The 27,165-nt window shown below is 38.0% G+C and overlaps 1 protein-coding gene across 2 annotated transcripts in view; it reads right to left on the bottom strand.

Moving 5' to 3' along the window:
- Positions 1 to 27,165, bottom strand: part of TMEM200A (transmembrane protein 200A) — a 52,972-nt gene that overhangs the window by 9,765 nt on the left and 16,042 nt on the right. The window contains exon 2 of one of the 2 annotated variants that reach the window (XM_077175304.1): positions 11,490 to 11,533. The exons of the other annotated variant lie outside the window; for it this stretch is intronic. The gene's annotated coding sequence lies outside the window, so the exon portion shown is untranslated. The remainder of the gene's footprint in view (positions 1 to 11,489; positions 11,534 to 27,165) is intronic. 2 annotated transcript variants of the gene reach the window in all.

The raw sequence follows: 27,165 nt of genomic DNA, 5'->3' as shown, positions 1-27,165 counted from the left end.
GGTCACAGTTCCTTTCTATCAAAGCGACTCGGATGCAAATTTCAAATGTGGCAGGTATTTGAAGGAGATACACTGACTCCACAGTGGATATATCAAATACCTATTTGCACTCAAATTCTTTCTATTTCATTAGTAAACCTGGATCATGGCACATTTAATCAAGATCATTATGACAGTCCACTGCCTTGAACTAAAGCACAGCAAGGAAGTACAAGTATGCCTGTGAGTAACCTGACTTCATAACCTAGCTTTCCTCTTACACTGTGTCTTCATAACAACTCAGTGGAGAAGTTATAAAATTATACCCAATCACAGCAATTACAATAAGAAAGCCTTGACCCTTTGCTGTAATTTGGAGGGGAGGGGAAATGAAACTCATACCAAAGTACCAAACAAGTCTAACAAAGTTATACTTAATTAATATTAAGTAATTCTCTCAAATGGACAGGGACCAGACCTTTCTTACAGGGACACAACTGATCAATACCCAAGTCATCACAAAGATTCCATTTTTGTTGGCAGTAATACAACCCTCTATTTCCTTTAGAAATCTTTTTCTCTCCTTCAGGGGGAGAAAGTTCCTTCCTTTAACCAGTTTGCACCTCTTGTGCATGTCACTGTCTCATGTCCTAAGACCATCTGCTTGGCTCTGGCTTCTTGATCATCCCTCTGTAGGTACTGGGGGCTTGTCCTCCCAGAGCCTCCTCTTCCTCAGGGCTGAAGAAGGATTCAGCCTCTCAGCTCAGTCTGTTCTCAGAAGACAGCTTAAAGTCCTGGCCTCCCTGGAGCTCCATGCTGAACTTGCTGCAGTCTGCAAACATCTTTCTTCACACTTTATTAATATGAAACTCCTTTTTTTGAAACCACCTGGGCTTTTATTTGACTCTAAACTAATGTGAAATAATAAAGTAGTAACTAGTGAACAAGTGAATTTGAACTAAAAATTGCAGACTTAGAAATACTGATAAATATAACTGTAGGATAAGAGAGAGTGCCTGTTACTCAGATTTGGGGAGTGCTGTGACTCCATACTTTAAATCACAGCCAAAAAAATCCCTTTTGAATTACTTCATCACTTACAGTATCTGCCATATAAGTTAATTATTCCAAGTATTATGCCAAGGTCAAATGTAAGGTGAACACCCAGCAGTACTGCATAAAGATGAATGCCTGAGCTGCTTATCCTCTTTGCTATTATTTCTCCTTCAGCCTGATCCTTTCAGTGGTCATATATTGTAATTCTGTGCAAAATCAGCAACATTCAATACTGGCAGCATTACACAGAGCTCGTTAGCTACTCACAAAAGCACAGAACACACATCAAAGAGGGAAAGAAGAAACCTGAGTTTCTATATTTTGTTTTCAAGACGCTGCTCTATGACTTGGCCTAGATTTGGTCTGCCAGCTTTTGCCTGGCCCAGTTGAACTCACTTTTAAATTTGTTCCATCCACAACTATGTCTATTGGCACACTGCAGCAGAGCAGGTGTGAGTCTAGAGAAGTCATGGATTTTACCAAGGTAAAACTCACGAAACACGAGGTGGCTGCCAAGGTCTCCTGTGTCTAGAACAGCTTCCCAGTCATTATACAGTGAACCAAACATGTTCTCAGGTCACAAAACACCTGTCTCACACAGCATACACCCACTTGTCCCACCATTGTCATGTGTGATGTCCTGAATTACCAGCTGTCCATCTCTCTCTAGCTGCACCATTTTAGTTGAAGTCCTAGATGATAAACTAAAGAAACACAAGATCTCAGGCACTGCATGTACTTATTTGTGGAATGCTTACATAACCTCTGTATCCACTGTATTAAACTATCAGTAAATTCAGAGCTGTAACTTGTTTTTGGAAGTGTGCACCTATAACTTCTTTACTTATGCATAAAAATTTCCACTTCCTATGCACATATACATCACATCTTGTTCCAAAACCTATTACAGGCTAACAGCAAAAAACAAGGAGCTAAAAAAAGACTGGGGAAACAAAAATGGCAAGTAGCTTTATACTATTTGAAGAAAAGTTCTTTAAAATGCAATTGATTAGTAAAATTTTAAAATTTTCTTCCTAGAAGAAAAAAAAATCCTCAGAATATGCACACAGAAAAATAAAAACTGGATAACAAGGTTTTACTGTTGCTTTTATTTTCTTTCATTATCCAGTTTGTCAGAGTTTCTCTACTAAAAAAAAGCTAGGATTTTTTTAGCCTAAACTGAGCAAGGTGACAACTGCCCTTAATGACTGAAGTGACAAAATCTGTTTCCAAGCTATTTTAGCACTTTAGTTTGTTTAAACCCATTTTCTAGTGAAAATCGAATGGAAGCAGATATTGGCTATTTAGCCAAATATTCATAATCATTTTAGATACTTTCATCCATTCAAATTATTAGCGTTCAGATTCAGTACATAGAAATCCTGGTTAAAATATGTCTACAGGTGAGAATAGTAAACTGTTTTAAAGCTTTTATGTCATGCAATCTGTCACTTTCAGTATCAAGAGAAAGTAAAGCATTTCATTGAAAATAATCACTTTATAAGCACAAACTAATTTAAAATGTGTAAAAGAAGCAGGCAGATATTTATGTATTTATTTTAATTTGGGGTTTTTGTTTTTATCTTTTAGACATCACCAAGAAAAAAAAGGAGCTTCTTTTAGAAGGAAGTGAAAATTTTAAGGTAATAGTATAGCCTATCAACCCCAAAACTGAAATCCAAAATGCACAGAACTAATCTAAATTGTGAAGCAAGTTCACACAATGCAGATCAGAGACCAGTTGTCAACGACAAGTCATGAAATAAGTTTTATAAAGGTCTCTAGATGTTTATGAAAGACTGAATGTGCAAAAGCAGAGTAAAGGATTTGTTCTCTGTCGTCTACTGCAAAGGAAAAGCATGACTAAACACTTCAGGGTTTAGCATGCCAGACAAGCTTAGTTTCCTAATAAAAACCAAACATGAAACAAGATCAGAAATGTTAGGTAATACCTTCATTTTCAAGCCCTAGGATTGTTGGTTCTTCAATTCTTACACAAAAAATCTTGAATAAGACAGTGACTGACATTTGGTGTGGGGGTAAAAGCACAGCAACGCTGGGGTGCTCTGGCTACCGTTTTACACTCCCATATCATCCAGCTTAACTAGCAATATGTTACTTGATTTAGTCAGAGACAAAATCTCCAGCCTGGACACACACCTACTGTGTGTAAGCAAGCAGCTCTCAAGACCAAACACCAAACAAATGTCCTTATAGGCACTACATGCTCAGTTAATCAAGTTAATTCACAGGTTCTAACAATTGTAATTTCCCACTGCATACAAGTCCAATGACTCTAAGATCAAATAGTACCAGGAACAAAATGGAGTAGGTATTTCACAGAAGGCTTAAGTAATACCCATATTAGATATGAAATCAAATCTATTTGCTCCACAACTAAGATGTCTGAGCAGCACTTTCACTCTGACCTAGAAAATACTTCCTGTTCTATAAAACACACAAACTCAAAGGAGCAGAAGGTAGCGTGCTGTGTTTACTGTCAAAAGACATAGCACCAATTTTTTAAACATAAATAATGCAAGAATCTAACTCTGAAGAGTACTTAGTTATCTATACTGTGCAGTTGCATTAGAAGTTCTCAGTGAATAATAGAGGTACAAAAATTATTTAAAGTGCTCAAAAGTAACTGTGAAAGCCATAGATCCAGCCCTATTTGTCCATTAACCCTGGCAATGTAATTTTAAATGAGTGGCAAGAGATACTTGTCTAGGAATTGAGGTGTCCCAAGTGCGAGGCTCTTCCACCAGCAGGGAACTTCTTCCTACATCATCAGTAAAGTCCATGTAAGGGGTCTTTAGAAGGAGAACTGGAATTTGGGGTCCCTGAGCACCCCAGTCACAAGGTGTGAGTGCTTATATGGCAAGAGAAACATTTGCCATGGCACAACTGTGGCGCTAAGCTATCATTACACTCACCATGTCTGTCATTTCCTTCTGAAATCTCTTCTGAAAATCCAGGTCAGCATTAGGATGTTTCTTACACTGCAGGGCTTCCTGCAAGTTAATCTACTCTGCCAGGCAACAACACAGATCAGTTCCTCCTAAGGTCTTTGTTGTTATCACTAGCAAGGTCACAGTACCTGAGCTGTCACATCTACAGACAGTTCCAGCATCTTAACACTAATTTTTGGTGATTCAGAGGTACAGGTGGACTCTCAATTACAATGCCATTGTATTTGATCACAGTGGCAGAAAAATCAGTGTATGAGGTTTAGGTTATCCTCTGTTAGCAAATCAATCATATAGCTATCATTATATCACAGCTATTATTAGGACATTAATAATGGAGTGAAAATTTTCTTGGGTCTCAAGAATCCCACAAAAATAAACAAACTGGTTATTATGATGCCTATTTCCAGTATGTCAACAATAGTTTCAAATGCTGGATACAAAAAGGGATAGTCAAGTACTCTTTCACAGAGAATGGAAAGCATAGTTCAAAAATAATTCTGGTGTACCACACAGTCAAACATTTTTATCCATTTATGGATGACAGAGAAATAAACTATTAGTAAGTTAACAGTAAACCTCAATTATGTCTTCAACTACAGACTAGAATGATCCTGCCAGACATCCACATGGGGGCATCAACAGAACCTGTAAGCATCCACACTGCTACTTAGCCTATTGATGGGTAAACACAAGTTACAAAGTACACACAAGAGCAGCAGTTTCAAGACACAGATTACTATTTTACATGTGTAAAACAACAGAAATGTTGAAATATGAAGCCACTTCTGCTACGCAAATTATCCATCACAAACTATTTCTTCTGTAATTGTAAACAGTTCTGTTACCACTTGTATTATAATAACCACTCTCTTTGTAGAACCCAAAACTAAAGGTACTATGAACAGAAGGAACCCACTGGGAGCAAAGTAATCTATGAGCAGTGAGACACTAAGAGAAAGACATGCTGAAACACTGTGGGCCAAATTTATGGAACTGAATCTTAAGCTTTGGTAGCAGAATTCACGTACACAGGATACATGACTTGCATAACTGTATTTTTTCTTTTACCATCAAGAATCTGTGAACATTTTTGGGGATTAAAGCCAAACAATTCCTTGGTAGTACATGAAGAAAGGTCAGCTAAACAGAACAGAATAACTGCTACCTCCTCACTTCTACTTGCTTCCATAATGTCCGAGTGTTGTAAACACAGGGGACTTCACATACAGCACATAATTTGTGAACCTTAAAAGGTCTGCCTCCCTCACCTCAGACACCTACACTCCATACTGCTGCTCTACATTTTAAACATACACAGCTCATCCATGGGACCGAGTCCTCTGGTATATGGCTGAATTGCTCTTACATCACTTTATAAAACAGCATTTTACTGACCTGCTGTTTTGCAGAAAACCACCTCCCTTCAGTTGTTCCAGTAAGACTGAGTTCCTAATAGAGAGCCTGTGGAACAGGAGGCTGCCAGGCCTTAGGAAAATTAGAGTAATTCTAGCACATGAGGACTGATCAACAGCAATGCTAGCTAAGGCATGGTGCCCTAGTTAAGGACCTATTAATGGATGCATTGCTGATAACATGCTGGCTTATCTGGTGTGTTGTGCATTTTCAGTGCCCTCCATTTGTAAGTCTATATATCTGTGTTTTAACATATTTGACCTACCCTGTAATTGCCCATGTAATTTAAAACATTATCTCAGTTGACTCGTGTGATCATGACAGATGTCAACACTGACTGATGCTAGCTAATATTTTAATTTAGGAGGAGATGCAAACTATTATTAGCATGTAATATAGGCTGCAATTTCTTCACAAAGACTTGCAGTAATTTTTTTGCTCCTTGAGGTCCTCATTTACTTTATTGTTACATCACCTCGTGCCATTAATATTTTACTTGCTTTGCTTTAGCCTGGATTTAGTCATTGTTAATTAAAGAGATAAATATCAGTTCAACTTAATGAATGTTCTCCTGACTTACACAAAGCCAGTATAATGTTCAGAATCAAGCACTTAGAAATTAGGCACATTTAAACTAAAGTGAATGCATAACCATGATTGTTTGAGGCACCTTGTTAAAAACTGTTGATCTGTGATACAAATACAGACAGCATAAACAATTAAGAGATGATTCCAACAAGAAGTTAAAAGTCCAAAAGACAGAAAATATAGTCAGGTTTTTTCAGTTAGTGTAAAATTTAAATTTCTAGCTTTAGAATCTTCTCAGATAATCACAGAACATTTGTAGCTATCAGTCAGTCTGGTATGTCTAAACATTTAGTCAAATTTCTGAACACATTGCTGAAGAGAAAAGAAAGCAAGGGTCAGTAAAACTTAGCAGACTACAGAATGATAACAGATACAGTATGGGTTACTCTTTTTTCTTTTAGGAAACTACTGCAAAACTGCCAACTCTGTGTAAAAATAGGATGAAGAAATTGGGAGAAGAAGATTAAGCTGAAAGTGTAGCTACAGGAAGCTGTCAGCAGCTCACATAAAGTTTTCAGTTCAGAGTGTAGGGGAAACAGTGAAATACAATGACACCAGCTAATTACTTTTTCAGTAGAAGGCTAGCAACACATTACCAAATTACTTCAAATAGATTTATTTAAGCAGTTAAAGCAACAAGTAAAAGCAACACTAAAATTATCTATGCATATTTGAAGGCATTCACTAAAACTCACAGAAAATAACCAGAACACTTTTTAACAAATCTTTATTTATGATTCCTCTTTTCTCACAGTTGTGTTCAAAGGTCACAATTCAACTCATGTTCCTCCTAGAGGAAATACAGCAGCAGTGCTAATGTAAGTATGGAGTAAGAGGCAGCTTTAAAATATAGCAGACATTATGGAACAGTTGGGACTGGCCAGATTATTCCAAGCAGAGCATGCCTGAAGAGCAACCAGTCTCCAATTTTGTGAGATACTGTCATAGTGTGCTGATTCTGAACACAGGCACTGAGCTCTTCCACTTCCTTATGAAAATCTCAAGGGCTTTGAGTCTGCCAAAAAGGCCCTTCCTAGAAAAACATGGGTAAAGTAAATGGGTTGGACAGCTAGATTAGTGTGCATATGTATGTATTTATACAAGAGTTCAAGTTCATTATGCGACTAAAATGTGAATAAAATAATTACTACTTTAACAGCAATGAAAGAAGTGCAGTAACAGTACAGTAAACCAGATACCTGATAAAGTAAAAGGACAACTGGGTTTTTTCTCAAACTGTGCCCAAGAATTAGCAGAGTAAATATCAAAAGAAAAAAGTTCTGTAAAACTGAGCTCATGAACTGAGCTTGACATTTGAAATAGTGGCTGATAGAGCTGCAAACATTGAGGACCACACAAAGTGAATAAAGAGATAGAGGAGCATGCAGAAAGATGAACCAGATCATGCAACTATGCACAAACAGCCTGGAATGTGAGACATAGAATGTAATTTAACCAAGGCATATGCCAAAAAAATTAAGGAAGGTAACAAATGCAAACATGCTAGAAAGCAAGAAAAAATCAAACCAACAAAGATACCTATGCAAGCAATGAAAAAACACGACAGATGATAATAAAATCAAAAGGGAAAGTAAAAAAAAGCATCTGGTTAGAGAACTGTTTGATTTGTAGGAAATATGTAAGGCCTGTGGGAGTTAACTAGTCAGATACACATGCAGCTTCTGGCAGATTTGGCAGCTGATCACATCCTCCAGGTTCAGCTGGAGGACAAGATTTTACAGAACAAGATTCTCCTTTTCCTTTCACATCACATCACCATTCTTTCTCTATAGAAAGGATCTACTATCACCTGCCCAGAGGCCAAAATAATCACTTCACTGGTGCTTTATTTAGACTTCTCATTTAGGCTTCTCATTTACTCTTTCATTTTCCTTATCCTAGGGTATCAGTAAGACACCAGCAAGAAACAAGAAGGCTTGCTGCAGTCCTCTCAGAAGTCATGGACTGCTCTATGCTTGTTCAGTATGGACAGCTAGCACAGCCACCATCAGACAGAGTGGGTCATAACCCCCCAGCCTCAGACACTTTACACCATCAGGCTGCCCTGAAACACATGCATGTGGCTTCTCAGGTTGCCTTGACATCTCAGGGTGTGGTTCTAGGAGAGGCACATCCCAACTGAGAGCATTCCAGGTTCCTGCAAACTCTTTTATGCTTCTGCCTTTCAAATAACTGAATTTGAGAAAAAGTTCAACACAAGCCTTTGGCAATTTTTCACAGCTAAGTTGATGAGTGGGTGAAAGAATGGGTCAGAACAGAGGGCACTCAACATTTCTGCTGTAGCCACTGAAAGCTAAATTCAGAAGTTGCCTACTATATAATTAGAAATATAATTTCTGTACTCTCAGAAAACAGGATAGACCATTTGGTATTTTTGTTGTTTTAATATTGGCAAATGTCTATTTGTTGCAATGTTTTATTCAGGATCTTTGAAGGATCCTGCTGCAAACTGCAACAATGAACAAACACCCTGAGCACTTCAGATTGGTTAAACGCTGTGTCTAGATTTTTCACGTGGACAGTCCACCTCCATTTAGTTCCAAGTCACATTTTCCAAGCTACAGAAAGATGCTTGTATAGTAGACCTCTATTACATGCTTACTGATAACATGTGGCAGCCTTGTGCCACTCAGACAGAAGGAGACTTCCCCATCCTAGGAACAGTCAGTGACAATATTGACTCTGATGGTTTCCCAAGGGCTGTTACTACATGCCTTTGCCATAACAGGAGCACAACACTCAGCTCATCACTGCCAGACGTGCTGAAAGGAGGGAGACAATGCTAGGAACTGCTTTATTCAAGCTGACTTAAATATCCAAACACAAACCCAACTGCTGTGCACTCTTCCTAACTTTTCAGTTCATAATTAACATGTAGATCCAGAAATCTAGCCTGAAAATCCCCATTTGAGCAGCAAAATAATGGACCCATTTTGCAGGAAGTTTGTGTGTGCACATTATATGGAGGCAGGACCTTAGAAGACAAACCCAGATGTGTCTGCCTGCTTTGGGACCAGTGAGACAGATCTCTAAACTAGCCTGGAAGAAATTACTGCTTCTCCAGCTCATAGGTCTTCCCAAAAAAGACTCCTTTGCATGAAGAATTTTTCTTGATAAAATATTCTCACTTGTATTAAAATCATTATAGAAATGTGAGTAAAGAGCATTTTTGTTATCATCAAAGATTGACAGAACAGTTTGGGTTGAAGTGACCTCCAAGATCTAGTTCCAACCACCCTGCTATGGACAGGGACATCTTCCAGTAGATTATGGTGCTCAAAGCCTCATCCAACCCAACTCTGAACACTTCCAGGGATGGTGAATCTGCAACTTGTCTGAACAACCAATTCCAGAGCCTACCATCCTCACAGTAAATAATTTCTTCCTTATATCTAATCTAAACCCATCCTCTTTCAGTTTAAAGCAATTTCTCCTTGCCCTATGCCCTTTTATGCCCTTGTAAAAAGTCCTTCTCCTGCTCTCTTGTAGGCTCTGTTTAGGTACTGAAGGTGCTATAAGGACTCCCCAGAGCCTTCTCTTCTCTCAGCCTGCATTTATTGGAGGGGCGCTCCAACCCTCTGACCATTTTTGCAGCTTCCTCTCAACTCATTTCAACAAGTCATTAATCATTAACAGATGTTAATGACATCATCAGCATCATCATCCCCTGGTGCCATAAATACCCCATGTGATCCTGCTCACAGAGGATCAGTATCTGTAAGAAGATTCTAATTTTCTTTCCATCTGAGGTATGATGCAGGTCATGCAACTCCTAAAGCAGGACCATGGCATCACATAAACTGCTTTTAGAGTTGCTGGGACATCCATGTCACTCTAAAAGCCACAAGTCCTGCAAGCTCTGAGAGTTGGCTAGAAATTGAGCCATCTTTTGTGTGCCATCTTTTTCTAGCTTGAAAATGTGCAATCCATGCATGATGCAACAATTCATGCATGCTACAACACCACACCCCTTCTCTATTCTATTCTATTCTATTCTATTCTATTCTATTCTATTCTATTCTATTCTATTCTATTCTATTCTATTCTATTCTATTCTGTTCCGTTCTACTCTACTGTTGTTACATTCACAAATAAGCATAGGGACACCTGTCCTTGCTAAGTGTCAAACAGCTCTAATTGCATCACACCACCATGTAATACTTGTTCTGAAAAAACAGTACTGAAGAACATTAGCAAAGTGAAGTACAGCCCACAGAATATTTATATGAAACCTTTAATTTTCCAGCACTTCCTGATTATCTTCTGATTTGAGCTGTGTAACCCAGCTGAGCATTAACATTGATTTTTTTATTTAATTACAGACACTCTGGCTTGGAGAGCTGTGACAAGCTGAAATTCAAATGAATAGGGCTTGCCCTGGCCTCCTCCTAATACATGCTGGGCTGATTAATCCAATCCTGTTCTGATTTTCTGCAGTGCAGGATATGTTTATCCATTCCCATTCCTTCACAATGAGTGCTGTTCACAATTTGCATCACTGATTTACCACTGATTAACCATATGCCCCACATCAGCTTCATGTACTTCACTGAAACTGTTATCACAGAAACCTGTTGCTGTAAAAGGAACAGGGGCAGTAAGAACAAGGCAAAGGGAGGGCAACCTGTGTTTTTGATGAAGGATTTACAGATTAAGATTTGTATGGGCTGCAAAAGGAATATATTCTTCACAACATTTTTATTGTTATCCTTTTCTCTTGACAGCACATGTGGTTGCATTACAGCTCAATGGTTAAGAACCTTTATTTCATGGATAAAGTCAGTAGATTAAATCCATTCAGTGCTAACTCTATTGGCTCATGGAAGGGGTAAGAAAGAGATGCTATTCTGAGCTAAAAAGTACTGACTCATGCTTCTTACTGTAAAATCATAACCAGATCCCATCATACCAAAACCTACTCTTAGTCATTATCACAACAAAGTCATGTTCAGGAATATAGCTATAAAAATGACATCATCATCAGATTATCACCAGTAGAATTTAACCACTTCTTAAAGTTGAATATGCATTTCCTCTTTATGGAGCAATTAATGCATAAAAAAGCTGAGGGCAAAATTTTGAAAAGCAATTCAGAATATTTTTCAGAAATTACCTGAGAATCTTATTTTGAAATGGAAACTGAGGTCCCAAATTACTTAGGAGGTTTTGAGAGTTTTACCCTTAGGCTCTGAACCTACAATTACAAGAAAGTTCCTCTTTAAGCATCTGAGCATTAGATCTTCCCAGATTAAATCTGTTACCTGGGCCATGGCTCTTCTTCTCTGACCCTACAACACAGTCTTCAAATTCCTATTTACTAATCACCAAGAAATTAAGTTATAACTGCTTCCCTAGGGCAGCTGTTCCTTCCTTGTTTCTGCCTTATTCTCCCCATATGTTAGCCTTATAAAGACTTGGATTTTAGATTTTCAGACAAGCTTTTAACTGATGAATTCCTACCTTTGCTGTCTGTAGATCAATGGGGCTTTACTGCCTAACAGTCTCTGTCAATGCAAAAAGAAGAAAAACTGTATCAAACAAGGCTACAGAGGTCATACTATTCGCTTCCCTAATGTGTTTATAGGAATCACCCTGTCATTATTTTGGGACAAAATCTTTGCATTTTTCACTCTTTATTTCAGCAGTCCATGTCTGCTTGGGGTCTTGAGTTGTACATAAAAAGAAGATTTAAAATATGTTAAATGATGCATAAATTCAGTAGTTCTTCCTTTAAATTACAGTAGGCTTTATACAGCAGGGAGGTGTGTTTGTGAGTATAAAAAACAAGCATATTAATACATAAGGTGTTAGCAAAATTACTATCAAAGATTTACCAGTCTTTTGCTGAAAGGATTAAAGTCTTTCAATCTTGCTCTTTGAAAAAATGCTTCCTTGTAGTTCACAGCCCACCTGTGAACTTCTGAAGAAGTTTCCTGTAGAAAATTACAGTGGAGGGGGAAAAATAATAATATATCATAAATGTACATAGAAAATAGTATTTATTACAATGCATTGCCATCATATATAGGCAGCAGCAATAGTTTATTCAAAAGCTCTCTCTTGTCAGCAGTGTATGTAATTTGTGGACTTAGCATCAAATGATCATCAAATGATTACACAAGTACTACATTACCGAATATAACCATGCATTCAAGATTATTTGCTTATACAAACAGAAAATAAACATATTAATAAAAAAATTATATAAGATTTTTTTGCCTAAACAATCTGCCATACTGAAACACTGAGGTTGGCCCCTCAACACAGTCCTCTTCATACAAAATTTAAAAGAAACCTATGCTTTGTATAATGTCAATATTCAGTATAACTTCTACAAATAGAGAATCATAGCACATCCTGATTTGGAAGAGACTTAAGAATCATTGACAAGAATTACTGAGTCCAACTCCTGGCCCTTCACAGGATTCCCCAAGAGTCACACCGTGTGCCTGAGAGCATTGTCCAAACTCTTCATGAACTCTGTCAGGCTGGTGCTGTGACCACTTTCCTGGGGAGTCAGTTCCAGTGCCCAACCACTCTCTGGGTGAAGAATCCTTTCCTAATACCCAACCTAAACCCCCTCTGGCACAACTTCAGGCCATTCCCTCGAGTCCTGTCACTGGTCATGAGAGTGAAAAGTTTGGTGCCTGCCCCTCTGCTTCCCCTCCTATGAGGATTTTGAAGCTTACAATGAGATCTCCCTTCAGTCTCCTCCAGGCTGAACAAAAAAAGTGACCTCAGCCACTCCTCATAACGCTTCCTCAGTTGAGTGAAAATGTTTCTTTGATTATTTTTAAAATATTCTCATTTTAAAGCTGTTCTTAAAGCAAATATAAAATCTAGGGATTAATCCCATTCTTATGAAATTCTCTTACTGCCATTCTAAATCCTGTTTCTCAGAGCCTTCTACTCCCAGCTACTGTCAAACAGCATAAATGGAGTCCTGAAGAGCACAAGTCAGTCCTACGTGGAGCAGCTTAGAGAGTTGGGGATTTTAGCCTGGAGAAAAGGAGTCTCAGGGTGACCTCATCATTCTCTACAACTGCCTGAAAGGAGGTTGTAGTGTGCTGGGGGTCAGCCACTTCTCCCATGTAACAAGTGGCAGAATGAGAGGAAAAGGCCTCAAGCTGCATAAGGAAAGGTTTACATTGGATATTAGGAAAAACTTCTTCACCAAGAGGGTTGTCAGACATTAGAACAAGACTACTCAGGGAAGTGGCTGAATCACCAACTCTAGAGGTATTTAAAAGATGTGAAGATGTAGCAGTTAAGGACATGGTTTATTGGTGCACTTGGCAGACTTAGATTAACTCTGGACTCTTGGTTGGATTATCTTAAAGGTGTTTTCCAACCTAAACAATTCTATGACTGAAGGATATCTGAAGAGGTATATGTAGGACTGTGCTCTCTGTGGGGCAGACACTCTGTGATCTGTTCTCTTCCAAGCTGTGCAGAGTCCACAACTCTTGCCCAACAGGTTGTGTACATCACTGCCACTCACCTACTTTGCATTCTCTCCATTCAAATATTCTCAATTCTGAATAATTTTTAGTTAACAGGTGATTTTTAAGTGTTTTCTGTTACCAGATACATTTCAGAAATTAAAGCAAATGCTCAGTGAAGGTTGCTTTGACACTAATTTGTGAAATTCCATGAAAATATGTAAAGCAAAACTTTTTGTTTCACTTCTAGCCATTGGACAAAAGTGGTCTTATTGGAACCATCTCGAGGGACAGTTCTAAAACTGTGAGATCAGATTGCATACTGTACTCCTCAGGGAAACTTTATTAAAACAAAAGAAAAACTTGCAGCCAGTGAGATTTAGATGGACTGTTTGTGCTAAGCATAAACACAGATGTCTTCCTGAGTCACTGCCTGAATCCAGGCACCCCAGATTAACAAGAATTAAATTCTCCTATCATCAAAGACAAAACACAGATGAAGAACCTACTGCTTACTCTTGTAAGCCAAATATCATATGCTTAAGAGAATATCTGTTGCATAACAGCAGTGAATTTAATTAGTTTGTTTCAATAGTGAATTTAATTATGTTGTTTTTCTGTGAACATTTATGCAAAGATATATATCTTCACATCTGCATCCTGACATGACTAATGAAAGTACAGTGTTTTGTCTTCAACTAATTCATTTTCACTTAATATAGCAATGACTGATTAATTTCATTTTCTGGTGTGGAGGCCATCCTGGAACACAGTCAATGTTCCTTCAGAACCTCTGAACTTAATTATCTCCAAATAGAAGGCGGAGAAATGGAGACAATTTTTCTCTCTCCTTTTCTCTTTATCTCTGAAATTACCTGCTGTGTATCAGAAGAATTTTCAAACACTTATGGCTAAGCAAATGCAACTCTTATTGGTGCCCAATTCTCAACAAAAACTTTTGTTGTCATTTGTAAGGCAAGTAAAATTCTTTCTGGAAATGTCTTTTGGGATTATATTTAGCATAATTTATTTAAACTAAATTAGAAAAAAATCACCTACATTTATAGTTCTGGTCCTACGTTTTTAAACTGCATATAAAACTATGACTGGCTTCTGTGGAAGTTTTAGATGTGCAAGGAATACAAAATTATATTAAAGGATAAGGGCCATTTACTTAAAGAGTTTGACTCAATGATCCTTCTGGGTCCCTTCCAACTTAGAATATTCTTTGAATTTGTGAATCTGTGATTTTAAGTTGCTCCTCTCCCAAAAAACTTGAATTATGAATACCAAATAACTATACTGGTGAGGAGATCTCGAATTTTGAGAACACAAATTTACAGATGTGTCCTCTCAGTATGGAGCAAAGGTAGGTCTTTTCATTCAATTTCTAATTGTTTCAACTTTCCAAGACTTCTCACATCATTGCCAAAACATTTTTTCATTCCACAATTATGGAATCTAATCTCAAATTCTGATACATGACTGAAAAACAATAAATCAGGTATGATGGCTGAGTCAAAAAATCAAGATGGCTGTGACAGCACTGCATGAAATCCTAATTACTGACATGAATTGCAAAATTTGCACTGACTTACAGAATGAGAGACCTTCACTTGTCAATTAAAAGATTACTGTGTGGATATTCTGACACACTCCTTTCACACACACTACCATATTTTGGAAGCTACACAAATGTGAGGACTATAATGAGAAAATGAAGCATGCAAGAAGAAAATTTTTCTAACAGTGCTAGCTTTCTAAAATAAAATATTATTATTTCTAGAGGATATGCAGCAACCTGTGCACCAACTCAGCATTCTGAATTTTTAGTTGCCTAGGCCTGGTACCCCAGGAGTGATTGCAAAAATGGAACAATATGGAGAATCGTTTAGATGTGAATATAAATAGCTTTTATGTTTCTTAGCAAAGTCTTAAGCAAGCAAAACTAATTCTAGGTCAAATAACACAATAACACTTTTTTTCTGTGTGTCATTACCAGTTTAAAAAGTTACTTTTCAGAGCAAATTTTGACTAAATACATCCTTCTGTGAGGGGAAAAAAAAGTTTCACTTTCCAAACACTCAAAAAATATTTTGGTTGTTTCAACTTTTGCTTTCAATTTTTCTTACTTTAGCCAAACCTGTCTGCTGAATGTGGTAGGGATGCCCATAGAGGGATCGCGAGTTTTTTAATCTCTACTGCATCTTCTGCAAAGGGTTTGTATTAGCAAAACTGCTGTTCTGATATACATGTAGTATATCCTGTATTTTGGCTCCATCCTCTTTCTAATTTCCAACAATGATTAAATAAATACATGATGAAAAGAAACTTCACAGCAACTCTTCTTTCATATTATTGTCAATAATATGAGTCGGAATGAAATGTTTCACACGTAAAAGTGATTTCTTTAACCAAAATATTTCAGGTACAGAATGAGTCATAAATCACACAACCCCTCTCAAAAGAAAGACACACTTCATCTAGAACTGAAATTCATCTGATTAAAAAAATATCTATTTATAAAATGTGGTTCTGATCTCTACAAATTATGCTGCTCGTAAGAAACTTTTAAAAAATATTCACACCATTTTTAGATTCATACATTACCAGCTGTCACAGACTGCAGCCAGGCTTGCCCCCTGAGGTTTTCCAAATTCTTGTCTTTGCTACAGAACATCCTACAAGCCTGCCAAGAGCTGAAAAGCTGCTGCCCAAATCGAGTAGATTTATTAGAAAAGCTGAAGATGTTTATTGCAGCGACCAGTTATTTTCCCTTAATGTATCCCACTGTTCTCTCACTGAAATCTACTCTTGGTTGCCAAAACTTCTACATATTCCTGCTTGCTGGTTTTATGAAGAACGGATTTTTGAACAGTAGCTGCAAAGCTATTTTAAATCAGGAAGCTCCACCAAATGGATATTCTCTATGGGTGATGGAGTTGCTGAACTTTATTTTCTCTACAGTATTTGTCAGACAACATAGTACTTATCCTGGATAGAAGCTCAGTTAGGAAAACTTGCTTGCAAGACATTAATCACATTTTTAGTATCCTGTTGCATCTTCCTCTCTGCCAGGCAAAAGACCACACATATCCTTCCAACTGTTGCCCGGGGACTTACGAGCAGCATTCATTTTACTTTCACTAAGTGACCCCTTTTTCCCCTTTTTAGGGCTCCCTGCCTGGTATCACACATGGCAAGATAAGCAGTGAAACAGAACAGATGGTGGCAACAGATGCCATTGCTCATCACAGGTGAAAAGCCATGGCTAAACTCACGATCCCACAACTCCCATGTTTCCCTCAGTCCCCCTACCTCACATATTACCATCAGGAGAGGAAGTTGGTTACACTGCATCCTCAGGCCTACCCATGAGTCTTCAACTCACAGCAAGGCCAACACCTTGATGAAGCTTTGAATCCATGCTTAGAATTTAAACATAGCTAATTAAAATAAAAACAAACTTTCAAGTATTTTCTATTCCTTGTTTTACTTGTTTCAGGAACAACTGAGAGCAGCTAGCCAAAGCACACATTTTATTTTTTCTTAACTTTGTGTATCTGCCAATATTTTTGTACAGCAGGTTCTCTTTTTAATGTGGTCATTTAGACTGTTTTTTGTAAAAGATTTATTATACAGCAATATAGAAAATAGAGATAAAAGTGTTAACATATTCAGGAGCACTCAGAAGTCTAGCATTTGAAACTGACATTAGACACTGATTTCTACTGCACATTATCTCCTTTACTACTCTTTAATACACAAATAATACAGTTTGAAGCTAAAAGTACTTCAGAACTATTTGCACTGTCCTAACAGCCAGCCTTAAAAGTGACAATGAATAATAAAATATTTATGTCTCCTGGGAAGAGACTTCATGATTACTGCACGATGCCGCCCGCCAAAAGGCAAATACCAAATTCCAGTTTCCAGTCAAAATGCCAAGGAAAGACTAAAAGCAAAGAAGAGGGCAAGCCTTAGCAGCCATAGTTCACCTAGTCAAATATTCATATTCCACATCATGGATTTTACAACTTCTGATGTTTGCAGACACCTAAATATTTTCAATGCAACCTCCTTTCATTTTTATATGAACCTTTTCTGTCATCTTCTGTAAGTGTCTTAGAAGTTGTTCACAGACCCAGCTCCATTAACTTTCCATTAATTCCAAAGATCACATGCCAATAACCACAATTAGAAATTCAGCAGCTAAATGAACCATCTTTTAAAGCTGAAAATAATTAGTTTTAGAAGACAAATTTGTGAGGAAAAATTATGGTGGGAAAAAAATATGGGCAGGGAAAGAAACCAAAATAAAAAATGCATACTTGAAATTTCTTTGCTGCATGTCAGAACGATTTCATAGAGGTGTCCAGACATTGCAGCAAACTTCTTAACTTCTCAAGGCCAAATCCAATTGTCCTCATCCCACAGTAAGGTCAGATCTCCAAATCTCTTATGGCCGTAATGGACTGCTGCTGGAAGGCAATGGCAAGTCTCACGTCAACTCCAGAAGGCAGAACTGGGAGTGATCAAATCTCTCTCCCATCACCATTATGTCTCCATCAAGTAACTCCTTAAATTTCCATGTCTAACTGTTATGTTAACAGCCAGATGTCTTAAACAGGCACACTTAAGCTATGAAGCAGACCTTCCACAGATGGGTCCAGGTCCTTCACGCTGACTTTGACTGAATCCTGCACTCCCTACACTCCCTGCTAGGAAACCTTTAGCAGTTCCCAAGATAGCTGATTTCCTTCACTCAGAAGCTGTTTCATTCACATGTAACTGTGGAAGTGCTATGAGAAATTAAGTAAGATCTCTGCAGTGCAACAATAAGTATACCTGAACCGAAAAAAATAAAGATATCAGAAGAAACAAAAAGCCCAGTATGAAGCTTTTACTCATAGGAAGAAAGCATCCATACAATAACCTTGGATTAGCCCTAAAATCTAGAAATTAACAAGACGTCTGTCCCTGAAAACATTTGTTTTCCTGGTGCTCATTGAATTTTTGAAATATACAGTTACTTTTGCACAAATGTTCATATTGTTCACTTATTCAATTCATCTGTGTTGATGATAAAGCCATCATAACTTATCATTTTCTCTAGTCTCAGAATTCAACATTCCACTCCATAATGCCAAATTAGAAAACACTTAGACAACAAAGTAAAAAGTCCCTGAATGCTGTTTATCAAAATAGTAGCATCTGAAAATGAATTCAAATACAGAACATCTGTTGTTGTACTGTCATAAAAATTCACAGCTGCATTACAGACCTGTGGTCTATATTCTCTCAGGATATCTGCTGAGCTGGGGAAGAAGAACCCCAGCTCAACAAAGACAAGCTAAAAAATCTTCCCCTTGTAATAAAGGAATTAAAAGAGACATAGCATCAACCTCAAGCTGAAATGCAGACATATTCTTGAACTGAGGACACAGATTTGCTGCCTGTAGTTGCAGCTATTCTTGCCATAATCAGTATTTTGCTGGCTGGACTAGATGCTGTTGCTGTGACTCATCTGGGATATCACCACACTGCAGGAGAAATCCTGCTGTGAACTACAGTCTGTTCAATGTAGGAGTATTACAGTAGCTCAAAGAAATTGTTCTGGGGCACTTAGAGATGCCAAGATGCATTACTTCTATTGCAAACAGTTCAAGTGGAATAGACCGGAGCTACTCATTTGAGTAAGATTTTATTTACTGTTGATACACATGAAAGAACTGGGTCTTAGCATCTCTTAAAAAAATGCAATTTCCAACACATAGTACACTGCAGATTATAAAATCCTTGAGGAGGTTTGAGAACAAGTCATACACTACTGCAAGTCCCACTAACTCTCTGTTCACTTGGGTCTTTGTGCCTCTAGCTTTTCTGCATCTTATCTGAACTACATGCTTTCTTCATACACTTTCCTCAATCTTTCTCACTTTTTTCCTATTTAGGAAGAAATTCTGGATTTCAGTTTTACTGGAAGGATTGTAAGATCTGAGATAGAGATCTGTTATGCCAAAAATTCTAGGAGCTGGCACCAACCAGCTCTTCAATCTAGTGCAATGTTTCTCACACTGAACTCTGTACAATAGGCAAATGAAAATCCAGGAAACAGAACAAAAACAGTTTAAAAAACTCACAAAAATTTAGCAAGATAGAACACTAATAAAGATTAAGAAACACATAGATAAGTTATGTTTACAAAGCTATTAACACAGTGACTGGAGCTTATATCAATTAAGATGTTCTAGCTCAGTAGGGATGAGTGTTGCCACCAAGGGAAGTGCATTTTGCCGTGCTGCATCCAAGCCCAAAACTTCTCAGTTCAGTCTTGCAGTGCCCTTGTGGAACAGCAGAATGAGATGTGCCAGGGCCAAAGTTACTGCAGATTGCAATGGAACAAGCAAACACTTTGTTAATCTTCATTAGTGATTTGTTTATATGCTAAAATATGACCAGTAGCGACCGAGGAGTTGTCATGTGTTCACACCTGCTGCTCTGAAATGGAGGGAAGCCTTTGGCAAGCACAAGGATGGACAGCTGCTGGACTAACATCTTAAACCACCACTGCAAAACCTGCCACTGAACTGGGGTCAGGGACCAGGAACACTGTCTAACTAGCCAGATGCCTGCCCAGCCTTTGGGTAGCTTGAAAACAGATTATAGAGCTCAAGCTGTCACTGTCACCAATGCCACAGCCTGTTTGTGTAGGGCATTTGGAGAGTATCAACTTCATTAACTTTATCCAATCAAGAACCTCTTCAAGGGGATAGCAATCTGAGAGGGGAAGTGATAAACAAAAGCACAGGGACACAAACTGTTAGACAAGGGATAAACAAACAATGCCAAAACCTCCAGATTCTAATTGATGCGCCATTAAGAAACTGAGGGGTGTGCATGAGGTATGTGGGCTGTGCATTCACTCACAATTCTCAAGCTGAACTAGCCACTGAGTGGCTCTGGGACCCCGCAGGGGTATGAGGTGGGCAGAGTTCATGTTGATATTTTTGGGGATCCACAAGTGTGGAGTACCTGTGGGACTGTTTCCAACAAGCACCTAGTGAGACCAGCTGGTGAGCAGAGAGCCATGGGGTGGGTAAGGGGATCCAGGCAGGAGGGTGGGTGGGCAGAGGGGCCACACCAGTGCTTGGGGGATGCACAAAAGTGTGTGTACTTTCACTACTGAATGCCAATCCTTACCAGTGGAAGAGGAGGAAGGGAACCTGGCTGTAAGATCACTCCTGAAAGCGTTGTGTGTGTGGATGCTGTGGACGGCAGTACCCTGTCTCTGTTAGCCTGAGCAGCCACGTCCTCTGTCTGTGTGTGTGAGTCTCTGGGGTACCTGTTTAGCCTTGCTGCTGGTCAAACCTCAAAACAGGAAAGCAGCTGCCATGTCCATCATCTGGGAAGGAGACCACTAGGTTTTAGGGCACCTCATGCTGGGATCCAGCAGCCAGGAAAAACTGTCAGGCTCTGGAGCTGCTGGATGGAATGGCTGCTCATAACACCCCATAACTGTTTGCTGAAAGCTGATCTGTAGATTGCCTGCAATACTACACTCAAATGAACATTTCCTAAGTAACAGACCTTCTTTACATGACCCATACTACCAGCTTCCCATTAAGAAAAATGCTCCTGGAAGACTGCTGGGAATTTTGAAATAAAATACAAAAGGAATCTATCTTATCCCTCCCAGCAGAAAGTGTTAAAGTAAATAAAGTGGTAAAGTTTTTATAAGTAAAGCATGCCATAAAAAATAAGATAAGCCCATACTTTGTTTAGTTACCTAGTTATAGGAGTGTTACATGAACTAATCTTTCGTTGAGAAATGTTGGAAAGGAAGAGGTATGGAAGCCATCAAATTGTACTGTTAACTTTCTTCTCCAGGTTTTCTGCCTATGTTTCACCTTCACTTCCCCATGCTCTGCATAATTTTCAAGCAATTTGTTTTATCAATTTGACATCTGAATGCCTATATGTGCTTCGAAAGCATACAAAAAGACAAAAGGTTAAATCTTAAGTTCAAGTAACAGGAGGTTCCCATCAGTTTAAATGGGATTAGAATGTCATATGGAAGTCAGAACTAATTTTTTTTATTCTTAGCAATTCTTGATTTGTGCCTTGCTGATTTTCAAGATGATTGCTGCTATGGTTTGTTATTTATATGCTTAGGAGTCTTTGGAGGTGTTCTTAAATCTTAAGAGGTCAGATCTTGTTTTTTATTCTTAAGCATTCATGCTTCAGCATTAAATTGCCTTATTAAACAATGTGATCATCATTATTGTGAAACTTGAAAACACTGATCTTTTTATAACCTTAAAAAGTAAATGTTCCATTTTAATTTACTCGCAGAATTATGGAAATTTAATTTGTTATTTCTATAGTGATAGAAGTATGCTTTATGTTTATAAATTTAGCAAAAACTTCTACAGACAGCATGATTTGTAAACATCTGCTTATCTGCACTTCTTCTTAATTTTAGAATCACAATAATTTTACAGCAAATTCATCAGAGTTATTGCATCTTGTATGCAAAATAACATCATAATCTTACAAGCTGGATGAAGAATTTGTTCAGAAATAAAATGCCTTTAATGCACCAAAATCTTGGAATTCCCTCCATTAAAATCAGTGTGATTTTTCATGTGACAAATGGCTGCTAAAACTGGCAAAAATTTGCAGAGCTGAGGCCAGAGTACCATAGCTTTTTATTTTGCTGCTTGGCAGTTAGGGAAAAATTGTCATTCCACAGAAACTGGCAGATCTAATCATATGTGTAATTTCATATGGTTTTGCTTATCAAAGAAACACACAAGCTGTATTACTTTCTAAGCTTATATTTTAGTTTATTTGTAGGATTGACACTTTGACTAACCATAAGGAATTAACGGGAGACATGTGGCCAAAAAGTAGAAAAATTATTTTTCTAAGTAGTCCTGCTGTGTAAAATTTCTTCCATTTTTAGTTTATGAAAATAGTTCAGCTCTTAAGCTTTTAACACCAGCAACATACACAGCAAAAACAGTACCTATGAGCTCCTTTCAGTATCAAAGACTATAAAAATAAAACACTGTAATCCACATCTCAAAAGAGAACCACAGAATCATAGAATACTCTGAGCTGGAAGGGACCCACAAGGATCACTGAGTCCAGCTCCTGGCCCCGCACAGCACCATCCCCAATAGCCACACCCTGTGCCTGAGAGCACTGTCCAAACACTTCCTGAACTCTGTCAAGCTGCTGCTGTGCTCACTTCCCCAGGCAGCCTGTTATCATCCCCAATCTCCTCTGGGTGAAGAACCTTTTCCTGATATCCAACCTACAACTCCCCTGACACAACTTCAGGCCATTCCCTCAGGTCCTGTCACTGGGCACCAGAGAGAAGAGATCAGTGCCTGCCCCTATTATACCTTCAGTGTACTGATTTTCCTTGCCTATATATACTTGTTATTTTCCTAGTAAATTCAATTAAAAATTGCCTTTGCCTCACCTTACTGGTGACTGTAGAGAACACAGATGTTGCCTCTTCTTTCCTGCAGGCACATCTGTGTATATGCTTCCAGCAAATGTAATATTACCTTCACTCCCCCGAACTTCCTCTAGGTTTTAATTTTCTATTATGGTGCATCAATTATCCTGAGGAGTTTTTCATATTAAAATTAATTGAAAGGTGCATTCAGCAGCGTTTTTTCATGCTCAGCAAGCTGACTGCAGTTAAGTATGGTATGACCAGAGAAAAATATTTTCTCTGAATATCTTTTAATCTAGGCCTGTCATATGCTTCTGTACTCTAAAAGCCTTATTTTGGCTTGCTCCCAGTGTTCTCTTGAAACAAAGCCTGCTCTCTCAGTGGTAGATAACTTGTCAGTATGTTACCATATGTGTTCACACCTGAGAAACAGGGGTGGTTACTTCCTCACTTCCCTAGAGGATCCAGGAAAACTCATGTTTTATCAAAGTCACTGTAAGATGTTGACTATCAGAATAATATTCTGACATTTATAGATAATGCCTACCATTGCCTCATCTTCCTTCATAAACTGTTCCAGAGTGACAATAAAGCCTTTATTCAAAGCAACCTTATGACACAGCAAGGACTGAAGTCCACTATGTGTGTTCAGCATAAAGCAGGCCACATGAAAAAAAATATGGAACCAAGTAAAACAAGACTACATTACAGGGAGAATAAGGATTGTATGAAAATACTAACTCACTTTAGATTCTCACTGATTTCCTTAGCTCTCTATGCTTCTCTTCATCTTTTATTTCCTAAGTCACTCATTTGTTCCAAGGCCATAGGAGCTTTACTCAGCACAGCACTGGACAGATTTTTGGTCAAGAAGCTGAACTTCTTTTTAAGTTCATTAATGTATGATTTAAATGCACAGTGTATAGGTTTTACAGAAGTAGAAAGAAATAAAATGTATTGTTCAGTATACGTGTACTAATGGATAGTGCACCTGTACCTGTTCAGTGCATGTGGAGCCTTCAGCAAATAAAAAGTGACTAAATTATTATTTTCAGATAAAACAAAGGCATTTACAGATAAATCCAGCATGTATTATTAAGTATTTGCTTTTACATCATTAACAGCACTTTTACAACAATCACTGGATATTCTCTGTTGTCCAGCCCTTGAACAGACACTCAGGAACTTTTGTGCAGACCATAAAGAGTCTTTCCCTTTTATGATCAGGCAGAATTGCAGCTACTGGGCATACTAACACCATGTAAACAGGTGCAGTAAACTGAACTCTGAGCTACAGACAACAAAATCCAAAACAAAGCACCGTGCGATGGTGCTTGCTTGGGCCGTGAAAGCAGAGAAGCACATCCTGCTGCCTTGGATGCAACATCACTTTTCTATTTCTTTTTGCAGAGGTGCTGTTTTCCCCAGATGGCATGGTGCTGGTTAAGCAGCCAACAAAATCTCTGACACTGCAACGTGAAGATACAATCAGCTTTGTGTTGAACAGCTCCTTATTAGCTGAAGGGCTCTCATGCAAACCAACAGCCCTGCCCTCCAGGCACTGGTACCAAGGATTGCCGTTTGTCTGAGGATCCTGCATTCTAGGGAAAGTACAAGAGAAAATTAGTCTTCATGCCTCTCCTCACATTTTGAGAGCCAGTGCTTTTTCTCCACATTCATCCAGAGTTATCTTTCAGCGTGACTTTGTGTGTGTGGCTGACAGAGCCCAATATCTAATGAACACAGGATTAATTGGAACATGAGATGCACAGTTCTAGGGGAAGATCTTTATGAAAGGTCCACTGCAGACCACTTACTATTTTGTAATGATTTGACAACAAATAGTTTCCATTAGATTTTGGGGAAGTGTATTAAGTCAAAATATTTCTGACTGCAAAGACTTGTCATTCACTAACAGACAAATGATGGACTAGAGCATACAACTGTCAAAATATTTAAATTATGTGCTGTAATATAAATCCTTAAATCGCTATGAAAAACTTTCATGTCTGCTTTCAACATTAAGGCTGCTTGATGTCCTTTCTGTAAAATCTCCCACTTCCTCTGCCATTAGCATCTCAATTTAAAATGTAATCATTGCTAATGATCACTGCAGTCAGATATACTCCAGATGAAGGGCTTTTGCAGTTAAAGTCAAACTGAGCATAATGAAACCTCCCATAGCTCACCAAACAAAAAAAAAATTGATCCAGATTATGACTCACCTCTCTTTCCATAAGCATTATAATGAAGAAATGGTTATGAAAATCTGTCATTCTTTGGTAATTCTTGTATTTTCCCTACTAAATTTTTTCAAGATTATGCACCAAAGATACTGAGCTTCGTCAGTATTTTCCTTGTACCTCATTCTGCACTGACACCTTCAGTTTGCAGGAAAGATAAAATTAGAACTAACTAGGTAGCTGTACACCTAAATTATTTCCAAATATTTTGCTTGAAAAAATTATCTGAGTCTGCAATTTATAATGCATAAAACTGCATACAAGAATGAATCATGACAGCTTGATAGAACCTGGTCCAGCAGTTCCAGCTGATTCACCTACCACAAGAATTCATAAAATGACTATTCTAAATGGCCCTGCCTCTCTTCTTTCCTGTGATATACTGTATTTTGTACCATTGCAAGGAAATAGGTTCCTCTTCCAAAGTCCATTTAAAAATTCCAAGTTACCCAGTTACTTGGGGTTTTTTTTGGTAAATTCTTCTTTGTAATTTTGCCAGAATTCAATAGCTTAGGTCTTTTATGAAACTGCATCTGATGTTTTTGTGAAAACTTCACCAAAAATTGGTTGCTTGACTGCTAAATGAGATTGGGGGAAAATATATAGCAACAGTGACAGTCATATTTTTAACTGCTTATTTGAAAATCTGAAACTTTTTACATACATATAAATTCTAGGCTGATTGTTGGTATAACTGGGACATGAGTTCTGTGATCTGTTCAGGCTCTACAGTAACATGAAAGAAGAGGATACACACACAGAGAATAATGATCTATTCTGCGTAAAATTGTAAAATACCATTTAAAGAAAAAAATATCACAAAACCTTTTTTCATGCAACACAGATTTTGCAGATTAACACCTCAGTCCTCCATTATTAACCAAGACACCATATTTAAGAATGGGGATAATTCTGAATGTTTCACATAATATTCCATCAATCCTTCTCATATAAATTATTTTTCTTGTTAAAAATAGTACGTCAGAAAGAACTGCACAATCATATTAAGCTAATAATCTGGGCAATAAAAAGTTTACTCATATTAAATCATGATAAACAGACTTTTGAGCCTAGTTCTAGACTCTGCAAATACGAAGGATTTGTTGAAGTTCAAGAGTTTTGGGTAGCAAATGAGAATTTTAGAACAAACAAGATATTTATGTCATTAAATTATGCATATGAAATTCTGGTTCCACTGAAATTAACAGTCAAACTCTCAATGATTCTTTGAGACCACCACATCATGGGTTGCTTTGACATGCGAAGAAAGTGAGAAATCTTACCCACATTTTGGTCTAACCTTGCAAACACACAAGCAACACAGGAATTCTCCATAGTATTCTCAGTAGGTGCTAGTGCAAGCTTTTTCAATTTGTTATTTATCCTGTAAAGAAGTTAAACCAATTTCTTCACCAACAGTGTGTTTGGTAATTTTTACCTTCTTTGTTAAAATAGCCAAAGCATTATTTTGGCTATTTGCTAACGAAATATAGATTCCCTCCTTACACTGTTTATTTGAGATAGCATTTGCATGACATACTAGAGGGATTAAGTATGTTTAAAAATCCTATTTCATTCACAGTTAGCCAGACCACATTGTCATCTATTTTATTTTTGTCTGGGAAAAACTGGCATGTCTAACCTTCCCTCACTCAGGTCTACCAGTGGGGCAGTCCAACACCTCACCAAGAACAAAACACAAATGTCATAATGTCCTAATGATCTATTCTCATCAGTTCCTGGGCCAGATTCTCCAAATATCACACTTGAGGCTTAAGAGTAGACAAGAGTAACTGAGACTCAGCCAACAGGAGTTGCCTGTAAAGAAAAAGAAAAGGCAGTTTTACAGTGACACTTCTTCCTTCCAGCAACAGAGATATCAAAGGTGCTAGATAGCAAAAAGGGCAATTTTCCCAGGGAAAGGAAGAGCATCCTTGCTGACTGTCCTGCATATGTCACCCTCCCCTCCAGGGCAAATG

This window comes from Agelaius phoeniceus, chromosome 3 (assembly GCF_051311805.1).
Source record: "Agelaius phoeniceus isolate bAgePho1 chromosome 3, bAgePho1.hap1, whole genome shotgun sequence".
In the NCBI taxonomy this organism is placed as follows: Eukaryota; Metazoa; Chordata; class Aves; order Passeriformes; family Icteridae; genus Agelaius; species Agelaius phoeniceus.
This window is presented reverse-complemented; position numbering and strand designations above follow the sequence as displayed.